At 39.1% G+C, this 13,523-nt stretch overlaps 1 protein-coding gene across 1 annotated transcript in view; it reads right to left on the bottom strand.

The window, feature by feature from the left end:
- Positions 1-11,885: 11,885 nt before the first annotated feature.
- The window catches only part of IRS1 (insulin receptor substrate 1), a 48,224-nt gene continuing 46,586 nt past the window's right edge, over positions 11,886-13,523 (bottom strand). Inside the window, exon 2 of the mRNA XM_052685349.1 lies at positions 11,886-12,952. The gene's annotated coding sequence lies outside the window, so the exon portion shown is untranslated. The remainder of the gene's footprint in view (positions 12,953-13,523) is intronic.

Genomic DNA, 13,523 nt, shown 5'->3' on the forward strand with positions numbered 1-13,523 from the left:
AAAGTTTTAATTTACAACTATCATGCTGCTACAATTCCAAGCATGACAACAGGGTGACACACGTCATTTCCCATGTTCTTATATGTCTCAGTTTTTCAGTTATTAAATGACAAGCTAGGAAATAGTAATAAACAGACAAGTCACAATGAAGCTAGTGAGTGAAAGGATAGTCAAGATTCATCAGAGTTTGATGGGAGCTATAGAAAGAACAAAACATCAGCTGCATCAATGTTATGAGAAAACAAACTAACAAAAGAAAACAACCTCAAGAAATCTAACCAAGGAAAAACGAGGCACTAGAATCATTCATGAGGTAAAATGCCATGTATCTGTATGATACTTTGTTTATGACGTTCATGTGAAAGGGAATGGAAAGGGCAGCTGTAAGTATGGCAGTCTAATGCTTCATCATCCTCTCTATCTCCTCAGAATCTCCTAGAACAAACTGCACAGGGCAGGGAAGACAAAATCAACACTGCTGATTAATCATAGCTCTCCTTGCTAAATAGCCAGGGGAGACAATAGCAAAGTTTCCACTGAGTTTATCAGGAAGAGGAATTTAGCCTGATTACTTAATCCCTTTATCCTGTTGATCTGGTGCTCTGCATCTGTCTACTGCCGCCCAGTCCCTGGGCAACAAACTATTCACAAGGCTCTGCCTCCGCCACCGCGCTCACCAATTCCACTCGTTTCGCTCATAAAAACAAAGGGAAAAGAATTTTCAACTAAATTAGAAGTTGGCTAAAATTCATAGTGGTTTTCTTCTGTGGAGTTGTGTGCGGGGAGGATGCTGAGGAATCTACTCTCTTCTGTTATGCCCATTTGTGACAGACATAACTCTAATTACAAACTTCAGGTAGATTATGAAAAGTGTGGAAACTGCCTCTCGGAGCTTCAGCCTTTAAGCCACTTAAAAGGCATGAGCTGTTCTTAGATGACACTACTAAATTTGGGAATCTGTCTCCGGTACTGGATGCAAAGCTGATAAGCCCAACATCCAGTCCATCTCTTCCCCCTTCCTTTCCAATAATCTCATAATGTAACCTTTATTTCTTCCAGATTTCAAATGCTTCGATGGTGCTTCAATCTAAACTCCCCAGGCACTGTGCAGTCACAGTCAGCTCAATATTCTGTAGAGCTTCCTCAGTCTCAAAATTCAAAGGTAAAACAGAAGACGAGACTTTGGTGGAAAAGCAGTTTACTTTCCCTAATGACTCCTCCGAAACAGCAATGGAGAAACATGTTTAATAATACCTTAAAAATAAAGAAATAGAATCTGAAAAGATAGCAGCTAATAAAGATCAGCCACAAGCCGCAGAACTGTCTGCAGTTTAAACTTCTTTAAAATAGGTATGCTTTCTCTTCTCCAAGTACAGGGTATTTTGTTGAGCAAACTTTTTACCCATGAAACCACTTCCACATTACAGCTGAGCCATGTTTTTGACAATAATGTTTGGTTTGGCAAGTTTTAGCATGGTTATCTTGGAAAACAGATATTTCAAGCTATGCTGTTTATTTGGTCCCAGTATACTCCAAGTTATTTTGATGAAACTTCAAATGTTGTATGAAAGAAAGTCACAGCCAATAAATCACCTGAATCACCAGAACATCCCATACAGGACAGTACTGAGTGCTTCACCCTGCCAAGAAACAACACCAAGTTGTCGATCTGCTACAAACTGGAAATACCTATAATAGAAGGAAGGATTCCTTTTATTGTAAGAAAGCAAGTAAATATATACAGCAGAAAGAATAGTAATACGACCCTACAGCAATACTCACCATCAAACAGAAGGATCATAACTCTTCTGAGCAGTTAGCACTTAAGTTCATAAAGTTACTGAGGCGGCTCTCGCAGCATTTGCCTCTTTCTAAAAACTGTTATTTATGTGCACACACATATATGTTATGCAGTTTATTGACTTAAAGGCAAGAATTCGCACCAAGCAGAAGGAAGAGAAAGCTATTTCTTTATCAGCACCATCTTCTTCAACCACAGCAAAACAAAAAAGCACTGCAAATTGTAATAAAATGCAAAGAAGAAAGATTTAAACCCCAAAATGATGCACAATAGCTCACTCAAACGTGATTTTGTTTTGTTTTCTTCTGGGTCTGTTGCTCTTTAATGGTGTCATAAGAACTGCTATATTTTTTCCTGAAAATGTGAGGCTTTTGCAAACAATTCACAATATCAAAGGATGATATAAATCACTTTTTATAGTCCTGAATACCTTAAGAAGTTTCTTTCAGAAGTAGCAGCGAGTGGCTTGATTCTCAGAAATGCTCTATAACCTCAGATCCCAAAGGAAAAGACAGCATCTGTCCTTGCCTTGCACTTGTAGAAATCAGGCCAATCCTAATGTCTGGAAGTAAACAATACAAATACTTTTAATGTTGTAGTATTAAAGTAATTCCTATTTTTAATTCATCAGTACTTAATTTGAAAATTAATACATTTGTAATACTCGCATTGTTTTTCTCACAAATATTCACATACTCCTCTCCATTTCTTAAACTGTCCTCAGTGAGAAACGCATAAATGAAATCTTCCTGCAACCCAAGCACTGACTGCTTGGAGTTAAGAACAGCAGCAGGAGAAGGAGACAGGAGAAGGAGCGCATTTGAAAATTTAAGCTTAGCTCTACAGCACTGCCAGAATAGGCAGATGAGCAACTATGATAATCTCACATACATTTATAGGAAATTTCATTATTTTGTTTCTTTTATTATCAACAGTACTATGAACATGAACAGGAATTAATATCCTAATGGCAATAATTATTTCATCTCAATTTATTTTCCAGTCTGTGTCAGTGTTCATTATTGCATATATATCTGAAATATTGCACCAACAAACATCTCAGAGAAATCTTCAGATACCATCTACATCAGTGCATGGACTTATCTCTGTATTTGTCTTTTCCAGAAGAGCAAGCCCTCAAATGAAAAATAGCAAAGAACCATCTAATTTACTGAGCAGCCTGCTATGGATGCAAGAGTACTTGAGTACAGATGCATTGACCTCATTTACACAGACAGAGATCCAGGATGGCTATCACCTTCAGGAAAATAATTTGAATCTTCCTTCAACAGAAACTGCTGAACTGTACCCCAACAGTGCAGAAACATCTCTGTTATTGACACTGAGTCCTGGGTGAATATTTTACATGCTTCAAAGTAGTAACAATTCAACATTTCCTCCAAGAGATATTTCTGTTTAAAAATCTCCTCTACAAAATGTACATTGCAACTGCAATATAAAGCAACTCATAGCTGCAATCCTATACAAAGAATATAACTTGTAATTCACTCTGTAATTCACTAATGAATAAATGCCTACTGCTTATGGACATTAAGGCTGTGACGGTGTAAAATTAGTTTTCAAGGATGACTTGTGACTTTTGGTTGGCTTGCAGTAGGTGCTGTTTGGGCATCTGTTGATTTTACACACACAGATATATAGACAGTGTTGGATGTACAGTTATGCAATGGATGCCATGATGCCCAGTCACTCAAGTTACTCAGTTTTTACAATTATCTGGGCTTTTTGGTACATGGCTAACTCACACACATCTGTGCTGGTGTCTGCATACAGAAACTGCATAACTCTTTGGACAAGGCACAGTTTAATATGTGCTCAGAAGTTACTATATACTGACCACAGGAGTGGTCACTGGAAGCAGTTCAAAATGTTTTACAGGAATGCTTTGATGCTATCCAGAGCAACACTACTGGCCAGTAGCAAGACCGTAATTATGCTAGCTGGATTTGGAACCAGGGTTGAGTTGCAAGAATTCTCTTCCCAGCTCACCCATTCCAGAGCTTTATCAAGGCCAACATACTGTTGGGAAAGTTCAGTTCCAGTGAAAATGTAAGCCTACAGCTGAAAACCTCCTGGGCTGTTTTTGTTTTAAAATCTAGGTCACATCACTCGAAGAGCAGCAGTAGATTTTCTACACAGGTGTAGAGGATGTAGGAATTGCGTATAGAAGAAAAAATACAAACAAAGAAATGTTTACAAAAATCTAACTTTATGTAGGGGAAAAATATTAACATAATTCATGATAAGCCTCATCCCCGGCTTTGCGACCATCTGTGGTGGGGATTTTGCTCAGAAACAAGAAGCAATAGACAGCCTTAAACACTGCTGGGAGCACACAAGCCCTATGTTTATTCCCAGCGACATATTCATAAATTATAAAACCAAACGGGGACCACTTTGTGTGGGCTGCAGGAATGTACTTAGTAATGACATGTTCTGTCTGCTACTGTGGCCAGGACAGGCCTTCAGAACTTGCAGCCAAATGCATGTTTGCTTGAGTCAGGTATGTTGACCTGAATAGCAGCCCCTAACTCCTCCGCCCAGGTTGATGGCATTCGTGCAGCTTGTCACTGCTGGGGCAGAGCCAGGTGGCAGCGCACTCAGTCACTCACGGCACCTTTACCGGCACCAGTGACCTCAGCAGACAAGCTTTGCTCTGGTCACGCAGTTTACGTGGGCAAAGATGACGGCTGTGGATTTGGTTGGACTTTTCCCAATCTTTGTTGGCTACAGTTTTTAAACTCTCGTTTCCTTGGCATAAACACATGTCCAAGCTTGAGACTTACAGTCCAACTTTCGCTCAGCCAAATTTTGCTGGTTTGAGGAACCATTTCCTCTATTCTCTACTTCCTCAAGTGACCCTAAACTAGGGAATAGGCTGATCAATATTTACAACTGGAGCAGTACTTATTTGCTCTGAGCCTCATGGCACTGGCTTATGGGAGCTGTGCATGATGTTGTCCGACACAAACGCAGGTACAGTTCCCACTGTCAGGGAGGTACATTTCTCCCCTTGCTTCCAAGCAAAGAATACTCTTGACTCCCTCCTCCTTTATGCAGTCTCATATTTAAACAACAGACAAACACTAATGTCTTATAGACTACTTTGTAAGATATAATTATTTTCAAAAGAAACTACTGATCTAGGAAATTATTTTAGTCTCAAAAATGAATGTTGTTTTTCATGTCTTAGGAAGTAAAGACACCTTATCATGTCTGAATAGTTCAGTTCTCTCTGTCATACATTACCCTGATTAATTTTGGCAGTGATGAAGTTGTAGAACTAATTTTAAGTTATGATCATATGGAACCATTGTATTCACCACTGCAGAATCATGTTCCTGTTTTAACCCTTGTGACCCTTTTCCTCTGCAGAAGCACAGGAGGTGAAACCTGCTCCTAGATGGGTGTTTTATTTTCCTTCACCATTAATGAGAATGCACAGATCATTACACTCTGAGAGTCAATTTAGTTAAGAGAAGCAACAATTTTACTAAGAGTGCTGCAGTACAGCAAGAGCACCAGACAGGTATACCAAAAGTGGAATCACAGTAAGGCTGTTAACTTAAAGACAAGCAAAGTTCACTTTGTCTGTCTTAGAAATCATGAACGGAAGTGACAGACACAAGAAATCCAACATGTTTGCTGGGTAAAACAAGAATATGCAGAAATACCAGGCTCACCATTTATTTCCTTTCTTGAGATTTCTTTCTTGTTTCCTTCTCATTATTGTTATTGGAGCATTTTTAGAGAAGTATTGTAAATAATGGCAGTTATCTGTGTGAACTGTATGCCACTCGTGGCTTGATGCTTTTAAGAAATAGCCTTGTCTTCTTTCAGACTGAGTGTGTACTCTGTGTGGCTTCCCAAAATAACTTCTGGCGATCCCTGCAGCTAAAAGAGCTGTTGATTTCTAGAAAGTGACACATTAAGTGTCTACAGAAAGATCAAGTATGAATTGATTAAAGAACATCTATCTGAATGTCTACTGTGAAGTGATCAATCACTGACAAGTTTCTGAAAGTGGTTTCAACTCTGCGTGCATACAAAGGTAATAAGTAGCAAAAAATACCAAGCAAATACTTAAAAGCATTCTTCAAAGCTCTCCTTAGAAGAACTAACCTGTATGACATCAGTTTATATTACTGTTATATATCAGAAATACTTAAATAACAACACTGCTAAGAAAATGGACTGGCACACCCACCTCACTGTTATCACAGTGGTATTTGCTTAGCAAGGATACGTGGTTATTTTACAGTGATGGAAGTTTCATTAACAAACAATTTCACCGTACTGCCAGCTAGCAAAACGTTTAACAAACACACTGGGCAAAAGAAACTGCTCCTAAAAGAAAGTAGCAGTTCACTTAGCAATTAGCCTGCTAATTTCTTGCTACTTCTCTAATAGAGCCCAAATAAGCTTAATAGATTTGCTGCCCCACACTGGAAGTTGCCACTTTTGAGTAATATTGTGACCTACGTTATCATGTTCCAGACTGTATTCAGGAAAACCTGTGCAGTTGGTTTTTGTTGTGGTTTTTTTTTTTTTTTTTTTTAAGTGAGCTTACTTTTTTTTCTTTTTCTTTTTCTTTTTCCTCCAAAGTTCTTACATCCAGGGAAATCAGGGCATACAGCTGATCAGGAGCAAAATTAACCAACCAGACAAAGCCACCCAGTATTCCACTAGGCCATCATTTTCAATCAGATACCAAAGAGGACAGAGCCTTTTTAAACCAAAGTAATTCTAAACTGTGGAGAAATAGATTTAAAAAATAAAAAATAAAAATGAAAAAATAAAAAAATGCTGTGAGCCCATCTGCTTTCATTAAAATCAGAGAGGCTGCAGTTGCATGATTCATTGACACTAAGGGCAATTTCAAGTTAGTTCAGTGATATTACTCACAGTATGTCTCCAGAAAGTTCTGCTGGCATGCTCTCCTCAATCAGGGTCAAGTGTGACTTCCATTAATAGATTACAATGAAGGTTTTTGAGAACTGCAAACCTGGCCCAAATGTTCACATTCCAGTGAGAACACCTTGACTGTACAACAGCTAAAAAGAAACACAAGAGCAAGGGACTGCTGGGCAAATCATGGGACAAAGAATGGGACCTTCCAGCAGCCAAGAGATCTGAGTGAGTGAGATAACACTGAAGAGAACACAGGAAGTATTAAAGTGGAGAGTGAAACCTGGAGAGAGATGAAGGGCTGAGCAGTGTTACTGCCCTGCAACAACAAAGCTCACACTCTCTCTCTACAAGTATTTCTGTGCAGCCCAGTACTGCAGGAATCAAGAGCTTCTTCTTTACTTAATCCAACATCTCTGTGAGGAAGGTGAAATCACTCATTTTGCGCGCAGAAAACTAAGACAATAATATTAACGGTTTTATCTGACAGCATTCAGGAGGAGGCAAGAACAAACAGCCTGTGTCTTTGTTAGCTCTCGTTTTAAAAATAACACAGCAGGCAGAAGTGCCTTGATCTTTCACACACATATGTCATGTTCGAGTCCTTCTCCTTATCTCTCACCTCGGATGGCAACCCTCAGGATTACCCACACCACTGAGGAACCGGCATTGAGCCAACGGATTACCAGGTCGCTTCACAGAGGGAGCCAGGGAAGGAGGAAGCCCAGGCAAATTGCTTTCTGGCAGAAAGAGCAAAATTTCAGCTTACCTTCTGCTGCGGGATGCTGAAGTGGCACTGAGTCTGGAGGGGTGAGGTGGGACTGCGTTACTGAGGGAAGCCAGGGAGCACAGACTGCACTATGGCCCTCACGGGCACGCTGGGAAGCTGAAATTAATGCAAAGCACACCGCTGATAAAGGCAAACTGACATGCGAGTGAGATTACTCTGCCATGTAGCTGAGGAAAGCCAGACAGTGTGGTAAAGCCGCCTCAGCTACAGTGCACAGCAGCTTGGGGCTGTGCTGAGGGAAAGATGACCAAATGCTAGTTTAAAAGAACTGAAACACTGTTCTTTATTCACCAGCTGAAGGTAAAGCAATAAACTGATAAAGTTATAAATCCTATACCTTCTTTTGGCTAATGCTCAGAGATGTGGAAAAGCAGCACTACCCGCTGAGGGAATTTAAAGGGGCAGCGTCCCACTGTCCAAGTAAAACCAAGGAGGACAACACTCTGACATTTCAATACGTTGTTGACAATAAACGATTCGTGGGATGGCTGACATTCTACTTAGCCTAACTGATAATAAGGTTTCTTAAAAAACAACCACCACCACAGGTGGACAAACAACAAGAGGCAGGAGCCGTGGCTTCCTAGCTAAGCAGGGCAGGCGCTGAGGCCTTTCCCGCCAGAAGCCCTGCATGCACCGCCCCAGGAGCAGCGCCTGGCCTTCAGGCCTGCTGCCACATTGGGACGGTTCAATCACAAAAGCAGGGAGTCAAACTGGGCGACATTTCTTCTGAAATTAAAAAAAATAAAATATACAAGAATGGCTGAGTCTGTGACTCCCACATAAAATATATTTACAATGCCAGAAAATTCTAATTGTCAAACAGACCTTGAAAGAGGAACCTTTCCTCTCCAAAACGCTACAGATGTTTTCCTGTACTTCTATCAATTCTGAGGCATCGGTGCTGTTGTAATTGTTTTCCCAACAACACTCCACCCTCCGCAAACACGGGAGGCAAGTTCTCCAGTCAGGTCTTTTTCCTCTAAATACTCATTTACGTGCTCCGTTTGCATTAGATAAACATAGGGCCTGAAAGCAACTGAAAAAGCACAGTAACTTTTTTCAGCCATGACACAGTGACTCTTCTTCTTGTCGTTCTCATTTAGTATTATTTATCTGCCTCCAGATAACTTGATTCTACCAAGACGAGTATTCCATTGGTTTAATCTATAGAGGGCACATAGATTTTATTTTATTGTTTTACTCCCAGTCTCCAAATACTACTGTCAAGAATCCTAATAGAGCAGAAATGGCAGACTGGGGTCCCAGCAGCCAGATGGCACCCACCAAATTAGAGCTTTTCCATAAGTTGTGCAATGTCATGGGAATTTCCAAAGCAGTCACTTCTCCATGTCCTTCTTTTTTTTTTATCCCCCTATGCATCTTGGTTATGCAAAGCACCATTTTTCAAACCACCAATCAAGTCAGATCAAGAGATCAGAACGTCACAGAGCTTCTTAGTGAAAACATCCTCTGTCCTGCTGGCACAAATCACAAGGTACAAGGCGTCCTATGTCTTACTGCCCTCCCTCCCAGGGGCCCACCCACTGCAGGCATACACAAACATTTGATTATCCCATTGCTATGAGCCCAAATGTAGAATTCAAAACTTGCAATCCGAAAATATTTAAACACAGAAGTTGTAACAACGCTGCTTTTTTAAAATTAGCCTCCACCTTTTCTTCTCATGCAGAAACGTTCTTTCAGAACATATATTTGGAAAGCAGTGAACAGCACAGACCATGGTCCTCCTCATCCCAGCTAGATTCCTCATTTCATCCGTTATGTGAATAGTAGCATCTCAGAGAACAGAAGATAAAAAAAGAAAGTGCCTTTCTACAAACTGAAAGTCCTATTTTTTTTTTCTCATTTCCCCATTTTTTCTTCCGTTTTCCATCCTATAGTCTGGAAAATTTCATACGGGCATCCGGTAGGTTCAAAACAAGTTCATTTATGATATATTCAAAGTCATACCCAAATTACTAGTGAACAGATACACGCAAGATGAACTGAACAAGTGAGAATACTGTCACCTTACACCAGTGAACCAGTCTCAAGGGCTTGCAGACCAAAAATGCATACTGCACCCAAAGATGGCTGGGAGGTCACACAAGAGACGGACAAATGCCTTCAAGAGAGTGAGGGTGGGTTATTGCTCGTTTTCACTTCTTTAAGTAAGCTAGCTTAGGTGAGCTAAGCTGCAGAATAAAGCATTCAAGCATCTATCCAGAGTGATTCAATCATTAGCTGACATGCTGTACTTAAGCTCCTACCAAGTACCAGCTTCAGCTAATGATTTCAAAAGCAAATGTGAATGCTGTGCATACTGCAGTGTTAATCTCTGTTACTGCACAGCCAAGTTATGTAACTAAAAAACGGCACACACTGAGTTGATAGGAGCCATTTAAGCACATACTACTCATTACATAGCCCTTGAATGTAATAGAGGGCATGAATAATAGCTTCAGCTAGAAGTCACCTGATAGCAAGATGGACACGGATGCTTAGTTCTTAAATATGCAGAAAGTAAGTCTGCAGCATCGGAGTATGCCTACAAATGTGGTGCTCCCTTTTTCTTTTCTGAATTTGTACTTCTGCTGGAAAAAATTCATAAACGTTACAGAAGACACACGACAGTTGAAATGCTAATTAAAGAGGTTAATATAAAAGACTAGAAAGATATAGAGCTCCACAACATGTATCAACTCAGCAACAAATCAAGCTTTAAAACAGCAATTATCGGGGGTGGGGAGGAAGAAGTTATAAGCACTGCTAGTACTTCTGGAAACTGCTTCAAACTGTTTTTACAATCTCACTCATTTTCAACCAATAGCACTAACAAATGCATTCAATATAGTCCTTTTTGAAAACCAAAGCTGTCACAGCAATGGACTCAAAAAGAAACTCAAATAATAATCACCAATTTCCAGTCAAAAAAAAATCATAGCAAAATGAACTCTGGAGCAGCTGAGCCTTACTATCTGATGCAGGACAGAAATCACTGTCCATTTTCAAACTTAAAAAATTACGAAGTTTGTTGTCACAGACACAACAATAGAATACATAGAAGAATAAGATAGGATAGCACTGTTTGTTGAGGCAATTCCACTTTAATTTATAAGAGGTTTAATTTATAAGGGGTTGCAGTCTATTTAATGAAGTCTTGAATTAGTAAGAACCTTTACGGAAAAAAAAAAGCATCAAGAGGATTGTTTGGTTACATATTAAGTATTCTCAAAACACACTTGCTAAACAGGTTTAATTTTACTAAGGAAGAGAACTACTAATGTAAACACAGTGAATGTGTTCATATGTGTTCATAACATAGCTTTTCCAACCAACATAATCACCTTTACCAATTTCTAGTTATTCTAAAACATCAAACGTTTTAAACAAGATGTGCTCATAGATGTGTCAATTCAAAGTAGTTACCTGGATTACAGGTGCTAGCTAATGCCTCTTAAAATTTAATAGTAGCTTCCAGTACCTACAAATATGTTTCAGTTATGGCTAGAGCATGCAAATTATCTGAAACAATGCAAAGCACAATGGTCATAAAATACTGTTTTATCCAAGATGACAGCCAGGTGAAAAAACGATATAGATGAAGGGAATGCATCGTAAACATCTCAGGGGAAATCAATCCTTTCTTTTTTTTTTTTTTTTTTGGAGAGTTTGACAGCTATCCTCCCATCCTCTATGGAGGGCTGGTGCACCGAGCACCTGCCTTTTCCTGATAACAAGAATTCTGTCAAATGCACCCTGGTCCATAAAGTTGCTTTCCAGAAGCAAGAGCGATGACCAACAGGGACCTGAAATAGCCTGTTCTCTTATCATGTCAACAACATTTTGCTTTGAGATCTCCAATTTCATTACTTCTCCAGACCCAGAAAGAACTAGGACTCTGCAAATGCTACACATAAAATAACAATATACACAAAGAGCCAGAGTAAAGCACAGAAATAAGTCGCAGAAGAATTCTTCATTCTTCCTCTTGCACCAACTTCCAGACAATCATCTTGGTCGCTGTTTTTACATTTCATGCTGCTATCTTGCTTTCAGTGATTTAACTTGCTTAGAACTCTCCCACTGACATAAATGGAAGGAGGACTGTATCCTGAAGATTCACCAGAACAATGAAACGAGATCTTTAGTGAAATATCCAAGCATATCACAGAAGGCAGAATGTTTTTCACCGGCCCTTTACAAAGCGCACTCCCTACGACATCTAACTGTACCCGATGTCCTTAGATGGTAGTGATCCACAGCCACTCTTATCGGCACAGTAGCAACATCAAAGAAAGCTACAGTGGGGCAATCTGAGATACCTGAGGCAGTTCACCAAGAAAAACAAACTACAGCAGATAAAACAGTATCTAGTTTATTACATATAGAAAGAGATTTCCAGAATTTACAAACACCCACATTTTCATTCCAGGGAAAGAGTTAATTTGAAAAGTTCACCCTTTGTTTTCATTTTGTTTTGTAGTTTTCTGTTGTGTTTTTTTTGTTTTTTTTTTTTTTAATTTCTATTCTTTACAATATATACAATGGAAGACTTTGATTTCTTTTTTTCTGATTTTTTGTCAGTTTCTGTGCAATTGACGAATTCAAGTTGACACTTGTAAATATCATGTACAGTAAAGTTTGTCTTCATTGCAGTTAATACAGATTATTATTTTACAAGGAGTACAAAATTACTTTTCTTCTGGAAAGAAATCAGTTCAGCATCAGGGTTATCTTACAACTGATAGTATCAGCAAATATGACTGTACAATCAAGGCCCGGGGACCAATGACTCGTATTATATTATTTTCTGAATTACAATCTTAAAACAAGAATAGTACCCTACTCTATTCTTAGAAGCCTTGTTTTAAGCAGGTTTCCCACTCTGTTTACAACAGAATATAGTATACCTCAGTTCCACATCAAAAAAGATGTGCTGTAGGAAAAGTTACATTTTAATTAAAAAAGTACATGTATAAATCAAAACCTATGTTAAATATTTAATACTCTTCAACCAACATTAAGTTTTGTATGTAATAATTTACAAGGATGATTTGTCATACAGGTTTTCAGCAGCAAATGAAGTTGTGTAAATGTGCTAGTAAAATACCCATTCTCACCACGACACAGTGGTGGGCACATCAGTTCACTGTGGCCAGCTAAGTCCTTACGGTAGAGGATTAAGAGAGACTCATAGTCCAGGTGTCACAGTGCTTCTGCTTGGCACAACACAGGATGTGCAGCTCAGTCAACTAACTCCTGAGGTTTGTGTAAAGTAAACAAACTGAACTGGATGCATCGTACCCATTTACAGAGGAAGAGGAGGAGGAGGAGGTGAGGTCCTAGTTGTGGTAACATGAAACATTTAGAGTCTTGATACCCATGAGTTAAAAGAAGGATTTGCTGAGGTTGTATAGGTCATCATTCTGAAAAGGAAAGAGAAAGAAAATTAGCATCACGGGCACTGTAAAGTTTTCCTGTAATTATCACATCTACCCTGACACCCTCCACTTTTTTTTTCCCCCCTTTTTAAAGTGTTATCACTTGAACTGAAAACGTTAGCACCTTGAAAAATTATGGCATACACATTTGAACTGTACTCAAGCATTTAAAGAACATTTAAAACAGATGTCGGCAATGAAATTACAAGCAGCCAGAAATACATTTAGATTTGCAAGAGATTCACCTAAGCAAAAACAATTCAATTATTATTAATTATTATACAGATTACCCCAGAAAAACTCCTATGACAAAACAAAAAAAGATCAAACAACTACCCTGCTGCTGGCATTTTTGCCCAACATGTGGAAGATACCATGTTTTGCTTGAGAAGGATGACTGAGCATCAGGGGTGCAGCACCACCATTCACCATTGACACATAAATTAGAAAATAACTGTACCCAGAAAAGCCTATTAAAGTCTATAAACGTATTTACATTTTATTTCTTTCTCCGACAGAGGACTATGGAAATAACAAGGTACTGCAACTCTAATAA

Source organism: Tympanuchus pallidicinctus, unplaced genomic scaffold (assembly GCF_026119805.1).
Source record: "Tympanuchus pallidicinctus isolate F22 unplaced genomic scaffold, pur_lepc_1.0 scaffold22, whole genome shotgun sequence".
NCBI lineage: Eukaryota > Metazoa > Chordata > Aves > Galliformes > Phasianidae > Tympanuchus > Tympanuchus pallidicinctus.